Raw genomic sequence first — 21,370 nt, 5'->3', positions numbered from 1 at the left:
GTCTCTGCCTCTCTCTGTGTGTCTCTCATGAATAAATAAATACAATCTTTAAAAAAGAATCATCACTATAGTCTGGAAAAATTGTTATTACCATCTTATTTTATGAAGGAGAGAGCTAAGGCTTAGAAAGGTCGAATTTCAAGCTCCTCCCCGAAATCCACTAAGATTACATAGTTTGATAATGGTGAGGTTGGGACTTTTAAACTCCAATGACCACGAGTTTTCTAAAGCCTTGCTTTAAAAAATACACTGTATTATAATTTACTCATTGATCAGTATGGAAAACAAGAATATTTGACATTTGAAACATAAGGTTTTCAGGACCATGAACTGCTTTCAAATTTCCTCTAGTTATAATGTGTTCGTTAAAATGCTGCTTTGACTTTGAACAGTCTTCTTTTAGTTCATGCTGGTGTGTGCAAAATATCATCCCGCCAGGAGAAAGAATTGACTGCTTTCGTTAAGTGATTTGCTTCTGTTTTTACTGTTGTTAGAACTTGGTAGTGGTCTGATAGAGACAGATGTGCAACCTTCACTACAAAGGCCCTGCTTGAGAATTGCTACTTGGCCCTTGAGAGAGGGACTTCATCCTGCGTGTATCTGAGAGTCTACCTGGCCAGGAACATCCCAGTCTCTCCAAATGCAGGGAGACTGGACCCTGGGATGAATTAAATACTCTGGGTCTCATAGTTCATCATTCCCAGGTCTCTGGGGGGCCAGTTGACCTGTCTCTCCTCAGTCACTGATGCATGAGCATACCTGGGTGTTTAGAGTGTAGATGGTGAAACCTTGACACACGTTCTTGCTTAACCTTTTATTTGTTTTTTACCTGTGGAGAGACTGAGTCCTGAATAAACATCACCCCTTAATAATTTGCCTATCGTGGGTAGCTCTGGTTATTTCTAGAAGGAAACTTTAGAGACTGTTTTCAGATCTTTAGATTTTTTTAGAGAAGCAGATGAATGTATATCTGCTACATACGTATATATGTGTTTGTGTGTGAAACCTAACATTAAAATTTTAGTTATTTTAACATTCTGTAGGCAGAGTCTACATTTATGGGCTGGTTATATTCATTATGTGTTTACTTTGCATTTTCCAGACTTTTGGTGCTTAACTTAAAAATTCCTCCCTTCAAGGTCATGTATTTCTTTAGCATCATAATTTGAGTTAATATTATCATCCACCTGAAGTCCCTTCTCTTTGAATCACAGTTTATAGATTAGAAACCAAACAATAAAGAAACCTCAATTTAAAATCTGACTGGGAAGGGCTCTGTGTGGCTCAGTTGGATAAGCGTCTGTCTCTGGTGCAGGTCATGATCCTTGGGTTCTGGGATTGAGCCCCACATCAGGCTCCCTGCTCAGTGGGGAGTCTGCTTCTCCCTCTTCCTCTGCCTCTTCCCTGAGTCGTGCACACGCATGTGCACTCTCTCTCTCAAATAAGTAAATAAAAACTTAAAAAAAAATCTGACTGGGTTGGGACAATGCCATCACCATATAAACTAGCTGAGTGACCTTAGATAGGTTACTTATAATCGCTGAGCCGTTTTCATTGCCAATACAGGAGCATAAAGTGTCCAGCAATATCTTTGAATGTATAGTAAATAGTTAATTCCTTATTGTTACCCTCTTTAATTCTGACCAAAAAGAATTATGGAAAAAAATGGATTTTCCTCTCAAATCTAAAGGAACTAGCAATATTTTTTTTCTTTCTTTTCTTCTAAGGAAAATAAAAATCCTACAAATAATTTTACGGAAACAATGCTATTCAGTGAAATAACTATAAAATGATAACACATATATCCTTAATTAGTTGATTTTTGGAGGGTTGGAATCTCATCCATTTTTGTTAACTTAAATGGAAGGAGAAACTAAGCTTTCAGTAGCTCTACTTTAGGATTGACCTACCCTGTGCTCCAAAAGGGCGGGAATGGATATGGACTCTCCAGAAGCAGCTAAATTGCTAGCTCTGGGCAAATTGTATTGAAATTTGGGACTCTCCAGAAGCAACTAAATTGCCAGCTCTGGGCAAATTATATTGAAATTTGGGCCCATTTTTTGATGCTTCAAGGTAGTAACTTCCTTTGGAGTTCTAAAACAAAAAAAGCAAAGCAGATAATCTAGCTGTATTATCTAGATCATCAAAAGGATGAAGTTTGTATTACTTTCTTAATGGTTTATTTGTAATACCATCATAATTGAGTTTTATTTTTTTCCCATAGAACAATGAAAACCCAGATGGATAGCTTTCCTTTGTCTGTATACATCAGAAAGTATAATTAATTCAGAATGAAGTGAAAGTGCATTGATGATCAAGGAGATCTGCATGACTAAATTCAGTACTAAACCCTTTTCCTTTGGGGTTTGTCTTGGTCAATTCAGGCTGCTGTAACAAACTACCATAAACTGGGCAGTTTATAGACAACAGAAATCTATTTCTCACAGATCTAGAGACTGAACATCCAAGATCAGGTTGCTTGCATTGTCAGGTTTTCTCATGGGGAGAGCTTGCCTCCCAGTTCATAGATGGCTATTTTCTCACTGTCATCACATGGTGAAAGAGGAAGCAAGATCTCTGGTGACTCTTGTGAGGACACTAATCCTATTTGTAGGGGCTCCACCCGCATGATCTCATCTAATCTTAATCACCTTCCAAAGACCCCACTTCCTAGTACTATCACATTAAGGAGTAGGGTTTCAACACATGAATTTTGAGGGGATACATTCAGTCCATAATAAGATCTGTGGTGAACATTCCCTTAGGTCACCCCCAATGAGTCAAATCCTTGTAGAACTCCCTCCTTTTGGGTATAGATAGGACAGATAATATTCCAGACAATAAAATATGGCAAAGTGATGGAATAATCACTTCCTTGATTAGGTGTTGTTATAAGACTCTATCTTATGAGACTGAGTGGGAGATTTTCCTGTTGGCTTTGGAAAAGTAAGCTACCATATTATAAGTTGGCCATGAACCTATGACCTAGAGGTGGCATAGAGGGGCCACCTGGCTGACAGCCTGACTGGGAGCAAGGGAAAAAGGACCTCCATTCTATAACCACAAGAGACTAAACTCTTTCAACAACAATGTGAACTCAGAAGAGTACCTAAAGCTCCTGAAAGTTCTTTCAGCTTACCAACACCTTGTTTGTAACCTTACAAGACGCTGAACAAAGGATTCAGTTGGGCTCTGCATGGGATCCTAACCCACAAAAACTCTGAGTTAAGAAATGTTTGTTTGGGGTAATATAATAAGCATAATAAGCAGCCTGGGAGACTAACAAAGTCATCTCATTTGCCCTTCTCAGATTTCCTTAGTTATTTCTTATAAGGGGATGACAATTTGGAAATGTGCCAAATACCTATATTCCCATATTTGGAGGATTTTAAACAACTTTATGTCTAATGACTACTGATTCATTAACATGTTAGGACTAGAAGTGTTTTGCATTGTTAAACTTTGCTGCAATCAGGGAATTCACCACTTATTTTACTTAAATGCACACCCTATAGGTTAGGGTTGGAGAGTCACTTCTTAACACAAAGTATACTGAGACAATAAGCCTTGTTCAGATAGGATTTAAAAAAACAAACAAACAAACAAACAACAACAACAAAAAAAAACCTATGTACCTGTTTTTGTCCTTCCACTAACAATTAGAGGGTTCTGCTCAGTGAAGGTATTTAGATTGATAATATCCAGATGATTTGATGGTTTAATGACCTGAGATATGTGCTGTATCCCTTAGTATCTTGTTCAAGAGACTATAATTTTTATGATTTTTTTCTAAGATACTAGTATTGTTTTTGGTAAACAGTATCCTCTTGGTAAGATGGTTTGTGATTCCTTCAAGTGAATCCTGATGATTAACAATGCTGAGATTGATTTGTATATTTCAACATTTCTTTAGAAATTGGGACAGGAGATCCCTGGGTGGCTCAGCGGTTTGGCGCCTGCCTTTGGCCCAGGGCGCGATCCTGGAATCTCAGGATCGAGTCCCGTGTCGGCTCCCAGCATGGAGCCTGCTTCTCCCTCCTCCTGTGTCTCTGCCTCTCTCTCTCTCTATGTCTATCATAAATAAATAAATAAATAAATCTTTAAAAAAAAAAGAAATTGGGACAAAATCTCATAGAATATGGGTCACAAATACGCTCTGTGATTTTGGATAAGTTAATTGTTTTCCTCAGGCCTCAATTTCCGCATATCTAAATAAAATTATGGTATTTGTTCAATGATTAAATGTCTTTCTAGCTAATTTCTAGCTAAAAATTCAGTAAACTATTTGCTATTTATGGAAATGCACAATATGCTTTTTCTTTCCTTTTGAAAATTGCTGCTGACAAGCACAGTGCTTTTAGTGCTTTGCAAAGTATTTATTGTGCATCTGGTATAAAGCAGAATTTGGGAGCCTGGGAAGTAATTACCAAGTTTCACATCTCCAGCAGCCAATAGTTTGTGTGTGTGTGTGTGTGTGTGTGTTACAGTGGGATAGAGCAAATGGGGTAGAGATCAGGGAGATGGAAGAGATCTTCAAATATTCGAAGACCTGTGAGTAAACTTAATCAGTCTGGCTCCAGAGAACATCATAGAATTAATAAGAGTTGGATTTTGGTTTAATATAGAAAGAACTTCATCAGAATCAGGGCCATTCATCAATAGTTGTCTTCCTCATGAAGGTGTAAGCAATTGGCTACTGATAAATTTTAAGCAAAAGCTGGCTGTATGAAAATCTCTTAAAGGTGTTGTATTTTACATAGATTCTTTATTTGGTGAAATGTTAGATGAAATGAACTCTTAAGTCTTCTTTGCATTCTAAGTATATAGTTTTTTGTTACCTTAGAGACATTATTTATAATTTATCAATGCTTTCAAGCAGAGAATCTGCTGCTAGAAGCTGGTTGAGGTAATCTTATGTTTAGATTAGAATGGGATATCTCCTTAATTTATTCAGCACATTGTCAGTAAGGACTACACCTCAATGAAGTCACAGAGAACATGTCTGGCTCTAGACTCAATGTCTGAACCAAAAATTCTGGCTGGGTATGCTGGATTCATACATGTTAACACCTACAAAATGAGTTTCTTAAAGTTCATACTCTCCCTTAAACACAGAACTGTAGGTACATGTCCTAGTCCATTCAGGCTGGTATAACAAAATACCATAAATTTGGTGGCTTATAAACAACAGAAATATATTTCTCACAGTTCTAGAGGCTGGGAAGTCTGAGATCAAGGCACCAGCACATTTGATATCTGATAAAGTCTGCTTTCTGCTTCATTTTAGTATAACCTCACATGTCAGAAGGGAGAGAGATCTTTCTGGGGCTTCTCATAAAAGGACACTGATCCAATTTGTGAGGGTTCTGCCTTCATGACCTAATAATTTCCTGAAGGCTCCACCTCCAAATACCATCACATTGAGCATGAAGATTTCAACATATCAACTTACATATCAACTTGGGTGTAGATACAAACATCCAGACCACAGAAGCACATATCTTCAAGAAGTGTCAAATAGTATGCTCTAACTATTGGTTGACTCTGTAGACTATTTTAGCTATGGGCATGTGAAATATTATATTATGGACAGGACACACCTAGGTTTGCTGGGCCTTAAGCTTATAATATTTGGGGAGATCCTCTTTAAGAAAAATCACAAATAGAAAATTCATAATGAAAGCAAATAATTTGTTTAGAATAAAGATAAATTTTATGAGGGGTTAAGGATAAATAGGTGGAACACAGATAATTTTTAGGGCAGTGAAAATACTCTGTGTGATATCACAATGATGAATAACATGTCCAAACCATAGATGTACAACACCAAGAATGAACTGTAATATTAACCATGGATTTGGGGAGATGATGTGTGACTGTAGGTTCATCAATTGTAGCAAATGTACCACTCTGGTAGGGGATGTTGATAGTGGGGAAGCTAGGCATGTGTGGGGGTAAGGGGAATTAAGGGCATCTTGGTACCTTCCCCTTAATTTTGCTGTAAACCTAAAATTGCTCTAAAAAGTAGTCTAAATTTAAAAATAAATAAATAATCAATTAATTAGAAAAAATTACAACAAATTTCAAATTGAAAGAAATACCATGGAATTATAAGAACCAGAAAAATAATATTTTAGGGCACCAGAGTGTCTGCCTTCAACTCAGGTTGTGATCCCAGGGTCCTGGGATTGAGCCCCACATTGAGCTCCCTGCTAGGTGGGGAGTCTGCTTCTCCTTGTCTCTCCTTCTCTGCCACTCCCTCAGCTTGTGCTCTCTCTTGCATGCACACTCTCTAATAAATAATAAATAAAACCTTTAAAAATAATATTTAACTAATTAATGTAATACTCCTTTTACTATATTTTTGGCTGCATATTCTTTGAACATGTCTTCATATGACAATGACTTTATAATAATATTACCTATAGAGAAAATAGAAAATTTAGTCTCCTGTCATGGTTGGTCGAAACTTATCGTTTATTATTGATAGTTTAGAAAACACTTTTCATCTTCATAATTCATTACTGATACAGTCATACTTTAGACACTAAATAAGTGTTGTTGAGAATTGTTGTCAAATTTGGGAAAAACCTTTTCTAGTTTCTTTTAAGTATGGATTTCATAGTAGAAAATATTGTTCACAGATTACCTTCTAGCTTCATGTATTTCAAACCTTGTTTCTTCACCACTATCTCATAGATACATACTTCCAGCATCAGGCCGTGTTCACACAGTGATATAACTGCTGGCCCTCCACTCCCTATCACAAGATTGGGCCCAGTGGTAGCAATATTCTTAAAAATCACACCTACACCAGAAAAAGTTGCAGTGATTTAAATACATAAATTATCTCAAAATATATAATAACCCACTGAACCAAAATAAATGTATTCCTAACTTAATTTCGCCTTAGATCCCCAAAATATCTGTAGCCACTCCAATTCTACCTGATACATGGGGAAGCTGGTGAAAAGGAAGAGGAGTATAAAGAGACCACGGTCTTAACCCTAGAAAATCTAAATGTAAGCAGCATTAAGTCTTGCTCTTTTAAATTTTAAACAATTTGTCATCTAAAAGAATTGGAGTTGAGATTAGATCAGAAATAGTAAGAGGCAAATTTTTGTTGAACTAAGTGACAAAATTAATCAGTTTGACTTCACAAGTCTTAAAAATGCATTTTTGATCACTATTATAATCCATCTAAGATTTTGAAAGTCATATTATCTGCAAATTTCAACAAGATAAATTTATTTGGTTAGATATATTTTCAGTACAAAAAAATATATTCTATTTGGGTTTTCTTTTCAATCAAGGGCAGTATAAAATCATCATAAGAATAACAGCTATACTATTTCAATATTTTAACTCAAGATGCATAGTTACATAAATTACAGAAGAATTATGTTTAAATTTTATCTGAGTATGAAGGATTACCCAAATTGCTTATTAACTCAGTCCGGATTAGAGTACTATCTTATATTCTGAGTAGAGTTTGAACAAAAATGAGGTGACCGTCGGAGTTAAGTTCTAGGTTGGTATTTTATTGTGTTCATATTTGATAATCTCTTCTGATCTGGTACACTTCAATTTATTTCATTGCTCTTATCAAATATTGTTGGCTGTGTTTTTTAAGATAGTATTTCAAGCTCTTATTTCATAATTTAAGTGTATTTTGAGAGTCAATGTCAGTGTTCACGTATAATGGTATTTGCATTGTCTCATAAATAACATGATTTAAAAATATTTAGTGGCAAGTAGAACACTTTTTAACATTAACATTTTACATTTGTTAGTGACCTATAAACAGGATTTATGCTGAAACAATTGACTAATTGCATTTTTGGCACAACATGCTGCCAGTAATTTGATCATAAACTCATGGGGCCATCCCCTCCACCTCATTTTCTACCTTGAAACTGCAATAAAGCTATGATTTATGATGTAGACTGGGGAAGAATTATAGTCCTTGTTTTAAAAATACAGCAACTAGTGTAGATGCCAAGATAAAATCCTAGGTAAGTAGGTATTTTCCGAACTGTGCTTTTTAAAACTGAAATATTAGTCTTGACATGCAGTTGGGGTTTTTTAAATCCTCAAATTCAATATCACATCCTGCAGTGATAGTTCTTTATGTTTATTATGTTCTCTACTTCTTGCCTCTTAAACTTTTTTTATGCCTGTTAGCTAGATCATCAAAACAACCAGATCTTGTTTGTATGTGTTTTCAATTATTAAAATGAAGCTAAACTTGCAGTTTTTTTTTCTAGAAGGAGCAATGCATTTAATATTAGTGCCTCATTTTCAATAATTCTTCAACCTCATAAAGACCTACAGTCTACAATCTGCCATTATTGCTCTGTTCCTGATCACCCTCCTGTACTCATTTTCCTCTTCATGTGGTTTAGATGGGCCTCATATTATAATATATCCTCTATACAAACTATCAACTATCATCCCCTCTCCTCTTGCTGGCAGAACACAAATGCTGGTTAAATCTAACTCCTTAGCACTAAGATGAATATGGGTGGAGAAAAACATGAAGTTCTTTTGACTACTCATACCTAATTTCAAGATCAGCAAGATGAAGTGATTTTATTACTGTTCAGGATCTTGAGTTCACTTACATTTCTACTATTTTAGGTGACAATTTTATTCCTTCCCTCTTGCCTTAAAACTTTTTCCCCACCCTCTCACTCAGCTGATGATCTTGTTTCCTATTTCATTGAAAAACTAAAAGCCAACAGAATTAACATCCACAAAGTGCCCCCTACGGCCATAACTACCTACATACTGGCATCTGAACTCAGTTAATCCACTTTGCCTGCTGATACTGTGTACAGTGTTTCATCCTATATAAACTAATCCCATACTTGCAACCAGTTCCCTCTCCATTTTATCACCTCCAGAATTATCCTGTTTGGCATCCTCCATATTTCCTTAAAATTAGACCTTCCACTAGCATCTAGTATTTTCTACTCTAATTTTTTACCTGATATTTTTAGTTTGTATTTTATTCCTCTATTTTGTATTCCCCAATATGTTACAGTTCTTTGAGTACAGGAAAGTTAACTTGTACCTTGTATCTATCACAATAAATATTAGGAAGTTTTTGCTTAATTTTGTAACATATGGCATGATTTATTAACATTTAAATTCAACCTTCTATGAAGTCTTTTAGTTTATCCAAATAAAAATATCCAATATGTAAAAATAGACACATGGTAGAAGATGAATAAATTTTTGTTGAGCAAGTGAAAGGATAACCACATAGTGTTAACTGAACTTGAGTTTCAAAAATGAGTATTCAAATTAAAAAGAAAAGCACAATAGAATTCCATTTCCCTGTGGTGCTTAGCAAAAAGACAAAGAAGTATTATTTTTACAAACCTAGGATGCAGAATTTAAGTGCTCAAATGATCTCACTTATATATTAGTTATGGTGTCCCAGAATAAGATGATTAATAAAAATACATATGTGCATGTGCACACACGCCTACATATATCAGAATGCTTTCATTTATCAACAACACAGGAAGAACCTTTGGGACAAGAGTGTTTTTACTTTTAAATGAGTCTTGTACATTCTGACCTTCTCTTAAACTTGGGCTGCATCACAGAGTCCATAAATAAATAATCTTTTCCAACCTGGATCTTATGAATGTTGGGTGCCTTGTGTTTCTAACTGAGCACACATAAAAGCACAAAAGCAGGATGTAGTGGGAGGGCTGTTAAAATCAGCTGGTCAGTAAATCCATTTGGGGTCGGTAAACCGGTTGTTAATGACAACAGCCAACAGGAAGAAGGTGGAGAGTGCAAGAGGCGGACATGCATTTAGGAGTAAAATCAATATTCATATTTGATTGGTGTGGTACTTTTTCTACAGATGGGCAAAGAAATTCCATCATGTAGTCTCAAACTGCCAATTTTCTATCACTGGGTAAAATTCTCAGGGATATAGGCTATATGAAAAGAATACTGTATAGACCAAACCTTGTGTGACTGGTCTTCATGTTTGCTTAAAACAAACACAGAACTAACAAATGCAGCATTTACTAGCCATTTATCTGGTTTTACCGCGTGTCTCTTATAGAAATCGGCCTTATCAAAAACATTTTTGTGACTTTTCAAGGCTTTTGGTTTGTAGTATTTCTAGTATTTCTTGGAAGCTCATTTCTTTTATAAACACAGGACCAAAGCTACAACAGAAAGTAATTGTAGCCTCAAATCTCTCATATGGTAATTTTTTGTGAACAAGTCATTTAACCATTCTGTACCTCAGTTTTCTTTTATTTTTCTTTTCCTTCTTTTTTTTTTTTTTGTACCTCAGTTTTCTTTACTCTACTAGGTCACCAAATTTCTATAGAAAGTCAGCAAGTTGATGGTAATATCTAATAAAGAAAATGCAGACAATTCTATAGTTCCAGAAAAACTGAAGAAAAATTAAGACATCTCACAATGTCATACTTGTGTGCTATCTGTTACATATTAATTTTTCAAATGTTTGCTGTACTTCTATGTATTTATAATGAAAATGTTTGACCTTTTATTCTGAAATAATTTCAAAATTGTGGGAATTTTGTAAGAATAGTAAAAATGATGATAGTAAGATTATACTAATACTTATTTCATATGGTTTTAGTCAGGCTCAAATGAATTCATGTATAGAGTGTTAAGAACTTTTAGATGCAAGTAAGTGGGAGAAAAAGTGCTTAGAACTAATAAATACTGGTTGCTATAATTAAGCTTCAGTTTTGCCATCTGAACAATGGGGATGATAAGAATGCCTGTCTTATAAGATTGTTGCTTACATAAAACTTAGAAGCCCATGGTTTTCCCAACCTGAGTTAATGATACCTTGTGCTACATAAATAATAAAACTTCTTAGTGGAAGAAACCCAATCCTGGACTCCAGGATTACTTGAGTAACACTACAATAAATTCAAAATGGCCTTTACTGAGGTTTTGTTTGTTTGTTTGGATTTGTTTTTGACCTAGAGTCAACAGTTACATCAAGATTTCCAATATGAGATTTACCTAGGTTTCATATCAACAGCTATCAATGTGAGGATGATTCTAGTTGATCTTTGCTGAAGCAAATCTGGCTAATTATTTGATATTAGGAAAACATTGGTGGGAGAAAGTACAGTCACAATATTGTTTATAGAAAGTGCTAATAAAATTTAGTAAAAAAAGAAAACAACTTATTTGTTAATCTCCCATTTTTCACACTGAGGTCTTTATACTTCAGGGTGGAGGCTGGGCAGGGAGGAGTGTGGGTTCAATAGCCAGGAATACTCAGAACTTTGTGATAACATGGCAGATCATACTGGAACTCAAGTTTTGTGTGAATACTGAAGTGTTGATGGGGAATTGAAATTTTATATTAAAATAAACATGGATGTATATATATATATATATATACACATATATATGGGGTTAAAATATAGATTTTATATGAATTTTATTTTTTAGATTTTATTTATTTATTTGAGAGAGGGAGAGCAAAAACAGGGGAGCAGCAGGCAGAGGGAGAGGGAGAAGCAGGCTCCCAGCTCGGTGGGGGCTTGATTCTGGGACCCTGGGATCATGACCTGAGTCAAAGGCAGACACTTAACCGACTGAGCCATCCAGGTGCCCCTTGATTTTACATTGATTTTAAAGATGACACGACTTCAAAAATACTTAATAGATGTTCAACTCATGTTTGTAGAAATTCAAGACCTATAAATTCACTCTGCTCTACCATTGGGAGTACTTTAATCATAAATTAATTTAGTTGTTTAACAAATACTTATTTAATGTCAACTATATGCCAGACACAGTACCATGCTTTACAATGCAAAGGTGAGAAAGACTCTCATTATAGCATTATTTACAATACCAAGGCATGGAAATAACCTAAGTGTCCATTGATGGGTGAATGGATAAAGAAAATATGAGATATATAGTTCTATCTATCTATCTATGTATATATAGATATAGTATCTGTCTATATATATGTATAGATAGATATAGATATATAATATAGAGATATATAATACATAGAGATATATATCTAATATCCTATATGTAGATATTATAGATATATATGAAATATATCTATATATTATGGAATATTAATCAGCCATTAAAAAAATTCTGCCATTTGTGACAATATGACAACCTTGAGGGCATCATACTAAGTGAAATAAGTCAGACAGAGAAAATAAATAATATAGGATCATACTTATATATGGAATCTAAAGAAAAGAAATTTATAGATACAGAAACAGAAACACATTAGTGGTTGCCAGAGATAGGGTGAAGTGGGGAATGGGTAAATGTGGTCAAAAGCTATAAATTTCCAGTTATAAAATACATAAGTTCTAGGGATGTAATGCACAGCATGGTGACTATAGTCAACAATATTGTGTATTTGAATGTTTCTAAGAGAAAAGATCTTAAAAGTTCTCATCATAAGAAGAGTTCTAACTATATGAGGTGATGGATGTTAACTAAGCTTATTGTGATAATTATTTTCAATATATACATTTATTAAATAATCATATTGTGTACTTTAATATAATATGTCAATTACATCTCAATAAAACTAGGAAAAAAGTGGTGATCAAGAGTCATGTGGCCCCTGCCCTCACAGAACTTATAATCAAGCAGTGGGACAGGTTTGCTGTTGTTGTTAAGCTAACTTAATTTTCATAACAATATTATGAGGTTCTATTATTTTATTACAGCTGTGCTACTCAAGACATTTTTTTTTATAAGTGCTAAAAATAAGCAGGATTAGACACAAAATAATGTGGGCAGGGATAACCCAATTTACATAGAATAAGACTGTGAGAATGGTCAAGTATAGATTTATAGAAGCAAGAACTAGTGCAAGGGGACTATTTAAGGGGCAATCTCTGTGGTACCTTAGACACATGGTAATGGAAAGGGAGTATGAGTTAAACGGATCATTTGAAAATATACATTGTAGGTACATACAAGCCTTCTTCATGGATTGGATATGGGGAGGGGATGAGAAAAGAAAATTTGAGATGCCTTCTACACTTGAACAAATGGATGTTTAAGGGAAAGATCAGAGGAGGGTAATTTAAGGTTAAGAGAAAAATCAAGTTTGTTTGGTTTGGGCATATTAATTTTCGGATGTTTCTGAGACATCCAATTAGAGGCGTTCAGTGGACAATCATATATGTGAATCAGGAGCTTTGAGAAAGACATCATAGCTGAGATGATATCTTGGCATCCTGTATAGCCCTGCCATTTAAAAATATGATGCCTGGTTTATTTAAACATTTGTCCCTTAGCTCATATAATGCCCTTTTATTAGCATATTTAAAGGTCTGGAAATAAACACATAGCAAATACAATTTCATGCAAAAAGCATGTCTGGGATAAAAAAGCTAAATCCTTCAGGATTTTGGCCACTAAGGAGCACAACTTTGAAGGCAGAAAAAGATGCAGTAAAAGGCAGTATGTAATAAGTCTATTATAATGATGGTACAAACTGCAGAGATAGAGCTCAATTTCATAAATATCAACCCAAATATCAGACTAGGGGAAGTGAATTAAAAAATAAATGGCATAAAAAAAGTCCAAGGGGCATAGACAATAGCCAATAAAAATTCTACATGGATATGTTAGGAGGTGTTGGAGGCCGTTCATGGTGAGCAGTGCTTACACCAGTCATCAGGCTAGTGGAATGCAGTCATAAAGCCAGAAACATTGTGCTGGAGCAGGCTTAGAGGAAGACAAAGTAGGTCCATAGGTTGGGCAATATTTATTCTTATCATCTGTCCTACGTACAGGAACCATTCGTCACTCCTTTGAGTTACCTAATGGATCTCATCAATTTTGCAATTGTCAAGAAATAGTCCCAACCCCTGAGCCAAAGGAACACTTTACTGTCTCTGGTTTCTTCATTTTAAACATATCCCATTCTTACCACAAGGCCAATATGAGGGTCAACTGTTTCAGAGTTGGGTTACTTGCAGAAAAAAAAAAAAAAAAAAAGAAAGGATGCACTCAGTAACCTTCCGCTTCTTAACTAAGTCCAACATTATCCAAGTTCTGAAACTTACCTAGGTTGCTATGCAGATTTTTTAAGGAAGATCAATATTAAAATAAGACTACTAGATATACATCATACTTCTAATTTTATTGCCAGGAAATAGCTAAAGGTGGAAATGTAGCAGTAACTGCAGAAGAGCAGTGCCTTGCTTCTGCCTCTTTCATCTTGTCAGAGTGACCTGCAAAAGCTCTTCAACCAGGACCCAAGTGGTCATGAGCAGCAGGAAGCTTATCCTTCATCTGATGCTGGGAAATTTTGATGGTGAAAGGGCACATTCAAATACAATGATGTATGTAAAAACAGTGCCATTAAAATGGTTTTAAATTAACTTATTCTTAAAAAGTAAACTAGGGAAGCCCGGGTGGCTCAGCGGTTTAGCGCCACCTTCAGCCCAGGGCGTGATCCTGGAGACCGGGGATCGAGTCCCACGTCGAGCTCCCTGCATGGAGCCTGCTTCTCCCTCTGCCTCTGCCTCTCTCTCTCTCTCTCTCTCTCTGTGTCTCTCATGAGTAAATAAATAAAATCTTAAAGAAAAAATGCTGATTTTTCTGAAACACCTTTATTTTTTTGATTCAATATCAGCTTTGTCTCTAAATTTTTGTAATAAAGTGAAAGTTGCCATGTATGTATAAACATATTTCCAAATTTTGGTACCTATAAATTCTATTTTTTACTTATATAGAATTGACTTATAACATTAAATATGTTTTAGGTATATGCAAATTATATTTTGATTTGTAGAATATTGCAATTTATTTGGACCCAATGTGAATTACATTTGTATCACAACTAATTCAAATCCATTTCTGCCCTATAGATTTCTTAATTTGGTAAGAAAATTGGTTTTAGTATGATGATATTCTCCAAAATAATTTGTATTTGTGTTATTGAAAAAAGTAAGTAATGGGTCTTCTATGTCATTTTTAACTAAGATTATAAGTTTTCACACTATTGTTAGATGTTTCACCTTGAATTTTCATAAGCCTTATTTTGAGTCATTGAATTGGATAAATAATCAAACTATTCTTGAAAAGCACTAATTTTATATTTGAAGCATTTGGTAAAATATAAAAACTTGAATACTTACAAAATTATTTTTCTGCTAATAGAACACATTAACAGCTTTGCTTAACTTTTTGTATGTATCCAAAAAAAAAGGAAACCCTTAGAACTTAAAATGAACAATACTAATTTAGAATAAACAGCCATTTGACCTAAATGAAAAGGCCTGCTTCAGGAGTAACCTGTAAGTGCATCTTTTGCAGGTGCCTGTATTAAATTACTGTGGTTGGGCAGTCTTTCTGAAATAATTACGGACTTTGAAATACATACTGATGTTCCTTTAGAAGAATTATTTTCTGGTTTTCACTTGGTTGTGCCTAAGAAAACACAAAGAAATGTAAATTCAGTATATAGTATTCCAATTAAACATGTATTCTCAGTTTTCTTTATTTTTGTCAAAGGGTTTATCACAAAAGGGTTAAAGAAGCTTTACTAGACACTAAAAAAGTAAGTAATTATAGCTTTATGCCACACAAATGGCAAAATCCACATGCCAAGGATATTCTGACCCACATATTCTGTCTGCTCTCTATATGCAGATTGACCAGCTTCTGTAGCCTCACATATTTCATAGCAAGCCAAACTGTAAATTTCCAAGTTTCCAACTTACCCTATTGAATGGCAGCCTGGCAGCTTTGTGGACTCTGTAGGTTAAAACATGGGTATGAACTTACATGGGTGGTGCACTGAATGGTCATGAAGGGCAGCAGGGTGAGCATGAGACAACTTGTCAGAAAGATAAAAATAGAGCAAGAGAGCCAGTACCTGCATGCACCCTATAGCCCCATCTCACCAAGATGAAGCAATTTCTCTCTGGGAGCCTTCAGTGTCTTCTCCAATGCCATCATTCCATCCTGATTTCCAATAACATGGCTGCCTTATGTATAGGGCAGCTGTCTTCTTTAGGTTCATCTATTTTTGGTGGTGATGAGTTTGTTTAGCTGATCCCGTATTCTTCATTAAGGTTGTAGGTCTTTGTGAAATGTACCCTGTCAGTAGTTCACTGAAGGGAGGGGCTTCTGAGTGCCTTGCTGCCCCTACTTCAACTCTGTTGTCCATCGAGTGGTTTTGGTTGGAATCTATGAAACTAGGCTTGGTCATCTGGGTTAGTTTGTTGCATACGTGAAATGGCTTTACTTGATGTTGAGCTCTGAATGTAGCTTTCGTCCATAATCAGACCCTGCCTTTTGATTAGAGAAAGGTCCAGGCGAACTCCATGCTTATTGCTGTGTTTGGCCATGAATTACTGCTTGTCAAATATTATATTACCCAGAAAATACCTTATGAGGTGGCGATTGCATGCAGGAGATTTATTAGGGAGTGTTTCAGGGGTTAACACCTGTAGAAAGGACAAGAGGCAAAAGTTCAGCTGTGATGCAAGCTCAAAAGAAGCCTCAGCTGACCCTCCTGGGAGTTCTGAAGATGGAATGAGCCTTACCAGCTGTCCTACATTGGAATGAGGTGGCCAGACATTTATAATCGCAGGTTTATCAGTCATTGAATGAAGGCCTCCCATGAAGAAAGTGTAGCCTTAGTTAAGCAGATCTTTTTGGATGAAATTATACCCAACGGAGGTTAAGAGCTGAGGGTTGTCTGCTGGCAGCACTCTCAACAGCTGGGATAATAAATCCTTTATTCCTGGAGGAGAAATCTTAGCAATGCAGCACAGCACCTATACTTCCCTTTGATGCACTAATGGAATTCTGTCATTGGCTTGTTTTGAACATGCTGAGAACCAATTTGCAGAAAATCAAAAGTCAAAAGTGCCTAGGGCCCACAAGAGTTATAGTGTATCCCTGAAAATTGGACATGGCTAATTCTAGACTTTCCATCACATAATATCACTAATATTTTTCTTACTTAAGTCACTGTTAGAATTCTATTGCTTGTAATCAAAAGCTTCCCTGACAAAACATAAGCAAACTACTACAGCTAAGCAATTTAATGACAAAAGCAATTAATCAAAAAAATCAACTGTTGACTTTTGAGGGGGTGATTAGGGAAGGCTTCTTCTAAGGAGATGATATTTGGGCTGAAACCTGAATCACAAGATGGAATCAAGTAAGTGAGGATGTGGGAAGAGCTTTCCTGACAGAAGGAGGAATGATTACAAAAGTCTTGAGGCAGAGATGAGTTTGGCGGTTTCCCCAACACTATTTTCCATGGTGGAATCAGTGTCTCCACAGAATCTCTAGGGGTTGTAATGTTTGGGCACAAAAGTGAGATATTTGAGGGCACTGGGAAGAAATTTTTTTGGGTAGCTTTCAACTAAAGTCCAGGCCTTTGGAGAAGGTCACATGAGAAGCCTGTGGAAAAGTGAGAAAAGAGCAATGAAAGGTACAGCATTTATCCCAGGATTGAATTTGGTCTGCTGGTCTATGGCTTAAGATGTCTAAGATACTGTAATGATAAGGTTTTTAAAGTTAAAAAAAATTTTAAAAAATTTAAGACATAAAGTTCTCATAAGGCCTAGAGATGTTTTTTGTTTTTTTAATTTTTTTGGCCCACAAACCTGTTAATATGATCCTTTAAATGTGAAAGGAAAGGGATCAAGAAAATTATCAAATGAATGATTATTTAAGACGAAAAATATTTGTAACAGCAGGTTGTCTGCAATTGCTAGAAGGAAAAAATAAAAAAACAAAAAAAGCCCTGATAAATATATTGAGAATAGTAGTTGCCTGCAGAGAAGTGTGTGTGCCTGTGTGTGTGTCTCCATGTGTGTGCTTATATAAATACATACAAAGAAGTAAACTTAGTTTTATAGCATCATTACATGACAGGAGCATAACTACAAAAAGCTATGTCCTTCTTTTTAAAATAAATCTGGTAGAAGTGGAGGTGAGTTAGTACTGTGAGTCAAGAAATTGTGGAAAATTTTTAGCAAAATTGCTGGAAAGTTGCTGGAAAATCTTCATAAAGATTTACCTCTTATCCGCATGAAGAGAAAAGAAAAAAAAGTACTGAAAGAAAAAAAGTGAGGTGCTAAGAACCAAGACTCTAAAAAAAAAGATGACTCGAGAGTAATGGAGAACTTTCAGACATTCATTTGTGACTATACAGCACCAGTGATGCCAATTTGCAGATGTATTTGCTAAACTGCTGCCAATAGTCACTGAGGAATTATAGAAGATGGGAACAATTGTAGTGTCATCCAGGGTTCATGGCAGGAGACAGAAACATTTAAAGTAGGCAAAGATTTAATATGGTAAATTGGGTGCTTACAAAATAATTGGAAGGCCTGGAGAAGTAGCCTGTAGTCTGGGTTTCTTGGAATGACTCCCAGACACTAGAGAGCTGAGTCACCAGGGGACCTCCCACCTCTGAGAGTATCATGATTATAACTGAGATTTAGGAATCATAGAGCTGAAACTGTGTACTTGTTACTACTGTTGTCACTATTCCACAATGCTGGTGACTGGGCCCTGGAACCTGGACTCCCCTGTTGCTTCAACCCCTCTTCTCAGCCAAGAATTTGGAGAATGAATCACTGCTTGCCGAAAAAAAAATTTTACATCTCCATGAGACCTTGATTGCAAACCAAGAAATGGCTGAAGATGACTATTTTCACTTTTGCCTTACAAATCTCTCATAGTTGCGTCTTTGTGGCAGGACCTTATTGGAGTACAGAGCACTAGGTGCAAAAGCATCTGGGAGTTGTACATTTAACTCCCAAGACTCTTCCATCCAAGAAGACATGATAAAAGGTGGCAAATAAAGTCAATGAGCCAAACCGCAGTATTCCATTTCACTGTAGACAGGCAAATGTTTTTTATTTCTTGAAAGGGAAGAAAGAGAGTCTAAGAGACATCTGCTGAGCTTGACATTGGTCTTAGTATTGGTTAGAAAAGACACCCTGTGAGCCATTAAGAAAGGACATAGCAATCACTGAATAAAAAGTCCATTAAAAACAAATAATACTAGATAACTTATTAAAGTGTTAAGTAATAGAACTATATGGCTATACTATATCTAGATTTTAACAAGACTTTTGCTCTCAGTGTTTATATTTACATCATGGGACAAACTTGGGAAATGTGGCCGAGATAGTGATATAGTTGAATGCATTTGTAATTAGTAGAAAGATGAAAAACTGATGAGTAGCAGATACATGTCCAATTGTAGCACATGCCATAGCAATTTTTTAAAAAAGATTTTATTTATTTATTCATGAGAGACACACAGACACACACACACACACACACACACAGAGGAAGAGACACAGGCAGAGGGAGAAGCAGGCTCCCAGCGGGAAGCCTGATGTGGGACTTGATCCCGGGACTGGGACCTCTCCCTGAGCCAAAGCTCAATTGCTGAGCTACCCAGGCATCCCCACCATAGCAATTTCTATTTTATCCTGACCTGCACTACACAATGACTCCAACAAGAACACCGATTTAAAAAAAAAAAAAAAAAAAGAACACCGATTTTAAAAATAGCAATAGTCATTATCTATTAAGTGCTTACTCTAAGTGAGGCACTATAGATACATTATTACCTCTTTTATTCATTACTATACTCTTGTCAGACTGTTATCTCCATCTTGAATATGAGGAAGCTAATGACAGAGAGTTAAGTGGCTTGCCCCTAGCTCCACATCTAGTAAGCAGCAATGCTGAGATTCATACCTAAAACAGCTTCAAGGAAGAGTTATCAGGGGGAGGGAGAAAACCACATTTCTGGAGGAAACTGGTCAGAACATCCCAAGAACCCCAGAGCATGGCATTTTCTCAGCTGTTTCACATGAAGTTGGAAGCTGGCCCACTGTCCTGCAGGATCAGGTTGGTATCTCAGGCACTCAAACTCACAATGACAAGTCTTCACTAAAGATTCACATAAAACAATGAGATGCCAATCTACGAAATAATGAGAAATGCCATAGTCAAGCTGACCAAATGTAGATAATATTCCTGCATGCAAAAATCTGAAGGACAGCATGACCAGAATGTTGACTACAGAAAATAGCTCGATCAGAGGATGCTGATCAGAATGCCAACTGTCCATAGTCTCTGACAATCACAATGCAGATGTGAACATCTCCCTGGACCTACGTGGAAGGGCACTTCTTATTTAATCAGAATTTGCCTCTCTGATTCCTTTCTAGGCTTGCATGACTGATTGCTATTCTTTCTTTAGATAATTTAATGAGTTCAGCTAAGTTGTTTTGGCCTAAAATTTATTCTCTCTCTTTAAGATATTTTTTTAAATCAATTTCCTGCTGATACAATTTCTTAACTTCAGAAAACAAGTTTATTCCTGCATTTCCAAATTCACTGTTGTTCTTGGGCACTACTTAAAAGATGTAGGTCCATTTGACTCTTTCCTTTACCTGTGCTGCCATTGTCAGGTTAACAAGAACAGAATCAGTGCTGACATGAAGAGTTTAAAAGCAGCATAGATTTTTAAAAGATAGTATTTTTAATTAACATAGGCTCACTTTGAGTCAATAATATTATCAAAGAAGTCAAGACAGACTTAGCTGTATTAACTGTGTCAGCAGAATGAAGGAGCTAGTAAATGAATGAAGAAGCTGATAGCTCTACCCTAATCTTCACTGACAGTTCATGCCTTGACTAGCAATGCTTATTTAGTTCAGGATCAACATTTTCAGGTACCAACAGACTGGAATATATTCAGAGGAAGTTGACCAGATGGTGATAGGCCCTGAAATCACATTCTGACAAATGGTGGTAGGACACTGGTGATGTTTGGCTTGGGAAGGAAAAGCCAAGAGTTATTGGGTGCTTATAGACTAGGCCAAGGATTGTGCGCAGTCTTTAAGGATTTCAAATATTATGGATGTACCATGACGGAAAAGGGAATACTTTATTTTGAGAGTTACCCTGGTAGGCAGAGAAAGTCTGCAGAAACCACATGTCTCTCAAAGAGAGACAACTTTGCTTATCAGAAGATGACATTTCTAACTTTCAAAGCTGCCCAACAACATAATGGGCTTGATATTAACATATCATGTTTTTTGAGATGCTCAAGCAGAGACTGGCCAAACTTTTTCTGGAGATAATTTGGAAGAGAGTAAGTATTACATGGAAGAAGGGACCAGATGAGCTATAAGACCTTGTTCAACTTTATCCCTCTAGTCTTTCATTGTCTTACAGTACAGTAATCCCTTTTTAATCTTTTAGTTTAGTAGTTTAGTTGCATGGACCCTGAATGGTTAATGCCATTTCTAATTCAAAAGATTAATTGTAGGGGACACTGATTGCTGCGTTTTTTCCT

At 35.9% G+C, this 21,370-nt stretch overlaps 1 protein-coding gene across 7 annotated transcripts in view; it reads left to right on the top strand.

Moving 5' to 3' along the window:
* The window catches only part of MAPK10 (mitogen-activated protein kinase 10), a 300,398-nt gene that overhangs the window by 195,349 nt on the left and 83,679 nt on the right, over positions 1-21,370 (top strand). The window lies entirely within an intron of this gene.

Source organism: Canis aureus, chromosome 33 (assembly GCF_053574225.1).
Source record: "Canis aureus isolate CA01 chromosome 33, VMU_Caureus_v.1.0, whole genome shotgun sequence".
NCBI lineage: Eukaryota > Metazoa > Chordata > Mammalia > Carnivora > Canidae > Canis > Canis aureus.
The sequence above is the reverse complement of the archived record's forward strand: the minus strand, read 5'-3'. Positions and strand labels throughout refer to the sequence as shown.